The sequence below is a fragment of the Bos taurus genome, chromosome 7 (genome assembly GCF_002263795.3).
Source record: "Bos taurus isolate L1 Dominette 01449 registration number 42190680 breed Hereford chromosome 7, ARS-UCD2.0, whole genome shotgun sequence".
NCBI classification, from domain to species: Eukaryota; Metazoa; Chordata; class Mammalia; order Artiodactyla; family Bovidae; genus Bos; species Bos taurus.
Genome location: NC_037334.1, coordinates 47,140,442 through 47,146,812, shown reverse-complemented (window position 1 = coordinate 47,146,812; position 6,371 = coordinate 47,140,442). Strand labels below are relative to the sequence as shown.

Here is a 6,371-nt window from a genome sequence, read left to right as displayed (position 1 = left end):
TGCTCTTCTCTAGTTCACTAACTCTCTTAAGTCTCTAATCTGATATCAATCCAGTTCAAGAAAAATTTCACTTTAGATATTGTACTTCTCAGTTTAAAATTTCCATTTGGTTTGTTTTTATTGTTTCCATGTTTTCTCATTATATCCATCTTTTCCTTTAGGTTCTTGGGCATATTTGTAGTAACAATTTTTATTTTTTTTAATTTTATTTTATTTTTAAACTTTACAATATTGTATTGGTCCTGACTGTTAATTATAAGATGTGGGTCATCTTGTGATAGTCTTCAATTTTTCTTGACTAGCAGGTAAATTTTACTGCTTATTCATACATCTAATAATTTTTTATTGTATTCCTGACACTGTCAAGGTAACATAGGAGTTTGAATAATGTCATCTACCTTTAAAGGGCATTGCTGTTTATTCTAGAAGATAGAGAAATCATTGCTCTTGATCTTGTTGAGTTTGGTTTAATTGCTTGTTCAGGCTAGTATAGTTTATTTAGTTTTTCCCTTAATCTCAGGGTAGTTCTTACTGTAGGGCACGGTCTTTATTCCTAACAGATGATGTTTTCAAGATATTATCTGAATATTTGAAGTGCTTGTTGTGTTTTCTCCATTCTGACTTGACCATAACTTTGACAACTTCCAGCTCTTGAGACCTCTGGTGTTTCCATTCAGCTCTCAGATCAAGAGAGGTGACTCTCTGCTAGGCTTTTTAGAATAGCATCTAATACATAAAAACCCTCCTCCAGCCCTTATCCAAGGATCCACATAGACGCTCATTTAAGTTTCTGCAATTCATTCATCTCCAGTCCATCTTCAAATTCTAACCTTTGCCTTATCTATCAAATTTGATTTGCTGTGTTTTACTCAGAAAAGAAAAAAAAGATGGTGATGGATGTTGTGTAATATAAAGCTTTCTGAACAATACAAGAGAGCTGTGAGGCTGGAAATTCTCACTGTGTGGCATCTCCCTAACTATACTGTCCCCCTTGCTACACAAAAATAACTTTCTTCTGATACTCTTAGGACCATTATAAAGACAAAGTTGTAGTAACTATAACAGCCCTGGCCTTTCCAAATAACTTTCGCATGAAGGAGCATTATTAAATGAGCTTTTCATACCTGTTGGTACCTGAACATCATTTTTGATGCCATATTTTCCCAATTCTAACTGGTTATTTGCTCAGATAGCTTGGTTATAAAACTGGATGCCATTTAAGATCCTTCACTCTCAGCCTATCCAGTTTAAAAGTCACAGAAGCTTAACCTTTTTGTTAGAAGAAGAGTGTAGTTTGAGAACAGTGATAATGGAAATCTGAAAGATTTTGAAGTTATTTGTGTTTAAGATTATTCTTTGTTTTGGGGGGAGAGGGTTTAGAACATGACACCACATCATTGGCTCTCTTGAGGAAGGGTTCATACAATGCTTAGAGTTGAAGCCAGGTTCTTCATGATTTATACAAGGATAATGATGCATGCACATTACTGTATTTCATTACATCTAGGGCTACTATTATTCACTAGATCATAAGACATTATTTTAGGTACCTCAATTAAATTTTGACATGATACCTCATCAAGAGCCTCATCAGACACATGAAATCAATCACACAATTACGGCCCTAAAACTTATTTCATTCTATTCCTGGGGAATTGGCATTTATCCTGTCTTAAGTAGCATGACTTAGCAAGTGATACACAACTTGCTGCACAAAACTCAGTAACAAAATGAACACAGCTTCACCCCCTGTGGCTACCTTCCTCTATTAGGTCTGTTCATGCCTTATTTCCACTCTGGCCCGGCCACTTCATTCTTTCTGGGGCTACTAGTAGCTGTCCTCTGCTCTTCCCCAGGACCATACTGGACACCTTCCAACCTGGGGGACTCATCTTTCAGTCTTTTTATACAGTATATGAGGTTCTCATGGCAAGTATACTGGGGTGGTTGGCCATTTCTTTCTCCAGCGTATCACATTTTGTCAGAACTCTCCACTCTGGCCCATCCATCTTGGGTGATCCTACGTCGGCATGGCTCATATTTTCACTGAGTTAAGCAAGACCCTTCTTCAAGACAAGACAGTGATGTGTGAAGAGACCTCTTCAGGAAAATTGGAAATATCAAGGGAATATTTTGCCCAAAGATGGGCAAAATAAAGGATAGAAATGGTGAGACCTAGTAGAAGCAGAAGAGATCAAGAAGAGATGGAAAGAATACATGGAAGAACTGTACAAAAAAGATCTTAATGAACTGGATAAGGATGATGTTGAGGTCAGTCACCCAGAGCCAGACATCCTGGAGTGTGAAGTAAAGTGGGCCTTAGGAAGCACTGCTGTCAATAAAGCAAGTGGATGCAATAGAATCCCAGTAGACCTATTAATCCTAAAAGATAATGCAGTCAAAGTGTTGCACTCAATATGTCAGCAAATCTGGAAGACCCAGCAGTGGCCACAAGACTGGAAAAGGTCAATCCTCATCCTAATTCCCAAGAAGGGCAGTACTAAAGAATGTTTCAAGCCATTAGACAGTTGCACTCATCTCCCATACTAGTAAGGTCATGCTTAAAATCCTGCATCTTAGGCTTCAACATTAATGTGAACCAAGAACTTCTAGATGTCCAAGCTGGGTTTAGAAAAGGCAGAGGAACAAGAGACCAAATTGCCAACATTTGCTGGATCATAGAGAAAGCAAGAGAATTCCAGAAAAACTTCTACCTCTGTTTCATTGACTATGCTAAAGCCTTTGACTGTGTGGGTCATAATAAATTGTGGAAAGCTCTTAAAGAGATGGGAATACCAGAACATCTTACCTTTCTCCTGAGCAACCTGTATGCGGCTCAAGATACAACAGTGAGAACCCTCTATGGAACAACTGATTGGTTCAGGATTGAGAAAGGAGTATGAAAGGGCTGTCTGTTGTCACCCTGTTTGTTTAACCTATGCTGAGCACATCGTGAGAAATGCCCGGCTGGATGATTTACAAGCTGGAATCAGGATAGTTGGGAGAAACAACAACCTCAGATATGCAGATGATACCACGCTAATGACAGAAAGTGAAGAAAATTACTTTCACAGAAAGAAAAGAAAATGACTAAAGAACCTTTTGATGAGGGTGAAGGAGGAGAGTGAAAAAGCTGGCTTAAAACTAAATATTAAAAAAAAAAACTAAGATCATGGTATCTGGCCCCATTAAGTCATAGCAAATAGAAGGGGGAAAAGGTGGAAGCAGTGACAGATTTCCTCTTATTGGGCTCTAAAATCACTGTGGATGGCGACTACAGCCATGAAATCAGAAGATGATTGCTTCTTGGCAGGAAAGCTATGACAAACTTAGTGTGTTGAAAAGCAGAACCATCACTGCTGACAAAGGTCCATATAGTCAAGGCTGTGGTCTTCTTAGTGGTCATGTACAGTTGTGAGAGCTGGACTTTAAAGAAGGCAGAGTGGCAAAAAATTGATGCCTTTGAACTATGGTGCTGGAGAAGACTCTTGAGAGTCCACTGGACAGCAAGGAGATCAAACCAGTCAATCTTAAAGGAAATTAACCCTGAATAGTCATTGGAAGGACTGATGCTGAAGCTAAAGCTCCAGTATTTTGGTTATCTGATGCGAACAGCCAGCTCATGGAAAAGTCCCTGACGTTGGGAAAGATTGAGGGCAGAAAGAAAAGAGGGCATCATAGGATAAAATGGCTGGATGGCATCACTGATGCAATGGACATGAACTTGGGCAAACTCTGGGAGATGGTGAAGGACGGGGAGGCCTGGCGTGCTGCGGTCCATGGGGTTGCCAAGAGTTGGACATGACTGGGCGACTGAACAACAACAACAAGGCCCTGTTATTCAAAGTGTGGTCTGGACCTCCAGCAGTGACGTCACCTGGGTGTGCTGACCACAAATGAGCAATCTCAGGTCCCACCCCAGACCTTACTACAAAATAGTTTTAACAAGATGCTCAAGTGATTTATTTTGCATGTTAAAGTTTAAGAAGCAATTCCGTAAACTACTTGGTTGCTGTTTTGCAAGAAAAAGTGGAATTTTGGCCATTTCTCCAAAGACAAACATTTGCTTCACTAATGTCAGTTTTACATACTTCTGCTCTTTTCAGTTTCTATGCCAAAGCATAGTGTAATCTTTAAAAAAAAAAAAACATTCTGGATGTCAATGAAACCTAATATGTGTAGTACCAAAATGCATATCAGTTCATAACTCACTGAAGTGAAAATACAAACAGCTAAAGCCAAGTTTTCACAGGCATAGGCAATGACAACATGTCATGACTGTTTCATGGCTAACAGTCACTGATTCATAGCATTAATTTCAGAGATGTTAAAATATAGAAAAGGGGGAAATATATACCCTAAAATTGATAAACCAGAGTAAGTGATGAAAAACATTCATTCCTGATCTAGGTTTGGATTTTCTAGAATTCAGAACCCAGGTACTTAGTTACAACAATGAATCAATCCAAACATTCAGTGTGGTCCCTGTCACAGTGGCATGCCTGATCATTAGAGAGTCTCCAGCTGGTTTCCCCAAAACGGAAGGAGGCTGAGGATGCTGCCTTAACTAAGAACAGGCGGTTGAGAACTCTACCCATGTTATAACCAAAGTTTCTGTTGCTTACAAAAGGAATTCTCTCTACTTTAGTGCATACCAGAGTTTTGAGCACTATCAACATTTCTCTCCTGACTGGAAACATATGATGAAGAAAAGTGTGATGGAAAAACTCATTTGCCAAAAAAGACTCCTCCTCAATTAAATCAAATTTCTATATCTCTCACCCTAACCTTTAGCATGAAGAAAATTCATGACTGAGGGTTGTCGATCTCAGGGACTGAGAAAAAATGAAGCCCTCAGCAATTTCTGGAGTTCCTTAAGTTGATAACTTCTTGTTGTGTGTTTGGTAAGTGTTGGTTGAACCTTCCTTCCCAAGAAATAGCAGGGAGGGAGGGCAAAAGAGGATTAATGAACCTGGAAATCCTGTGAATCCTGTCGCGTCCACTTCTTTACATAGGTTTCCTCCCCTGGTTCAACTCGAGCAGGAGGATATGGTTTCACATGGGAGAAGAAAGCTAAACACTTGGCATGTTGCATTGGTTGTTTCACCATTTTCAGAACCAATATATGATACAAAGTTTACTTGTTGGTTATTTGTGTTGACTGTGTTGATGATAAATCACAAATTCTGAAGGTTAGAGATGGAATCAGTTTAACTGATCCTATATCAATTTCAAATCCAATAACTATCAGACAAACGCCAGTCACCATGCATATCATGAGTAACTTGGTTAATAAGAGCTGGCTTTTAAAGGTCATCCAAGAGCTGACTTTTAAAGGTCACTTTTTATGCTCTTCACTCTAGTCCTAGAGGATGCTCTCTCTTCCTCTCTCTTCCCTCACATTCAGGCAGTGTAGAACTATGAAAATTCTTTTGGACTCCCAAGGAAAACAGACCATATTTCAACAGAAATGTTCTGGTTTGGCTAACAGCAGCCCACATGTATCCTGCTGTGTAAATATGGTATTGCTCAACCTCAGGGATAATGGAAGTTGAAAACTGGCACCAGAGTCCGACATCTAAAGACTTTGGCTACTGTGCATGCAGTTGCTACAGAGGATGTTTCTAATACAAGAACTATGGGCTTGTTCTATTCCACATGCTGAGCTATTGATCAGATTAACAATGGCACTGTTTTAAATCTCCTTTAAGTCACTGAAACAGGGGCCAATTTCTGTAGACATGTATGTGACAGAAGCTGCCCAGAGCTTCATCAGGAAAGCACCCTCTGTTCTAATAAGTTAGCCACGCTATTGGCCCCTCTCCACAGCACACACAACAAAAACAGCAAGCCACAAAAACTGCAGCAATTTACAGAGGACTGCCCTGAAGCCTAAAATTTCACATCATCTTTGACCATCCAGTCAGAAGTGATCTTTCCATATTCAGAACCCCCTAGAGCACATTCTCCACTCCCCATCTCATTAAGCAAATCCCCTGAGAGTACTGGCTGACTTTCTCTCCATCACTAAACAATAAGCCCCTTAAGAGCCAAGACTGTGTATCTTATTCATTTCCCCACAGTGCCCAGAACAGGGCCTGGGGCCAAGTAGATTTTGTATTGTATTTGCTGAATGAAATTAATTAGAAACATAATGTACTAGATTTGAGGTGACTTACAAGTGGACGATCAGGAGGTCAATAGAAACTTATTATCTAAGACTGGTAAGTAATAATTACTAGAACCATTCTTCTCTAATCCTGATGTTCCTGTTGTTTCTTAAGTATCTGTAGAAATAGGAACCAGAAATGAGAGTTGAGGGGGAAAGTACTGGTCAATATGAAGGAATGAGAGATTCTAGTTTACTACAA

At 39.5% G+C, this 6,371-nt stretch overlaps 1 long non-coding RNA gene across 1 annotated transcript; it reads left to right on the top strand.

The window, feature by feature from the left end:
- Positions 1-4,472: 4,472 nt before the first annotated feature.
- LOC112447551 (uncharacterized) lies at positions 4,473-5,140 on the top strand. Its single transcript, XR_003035752.2, has 2 exons — positions 4,473-4,904; positions 5,016-5,140. It is a non-coding gene; the product is annotated as an uncharacterized lncRNA (long non-coding RNA).
- Positions 5,141-6,371: the final 1,231 nt, after the last annotated feature.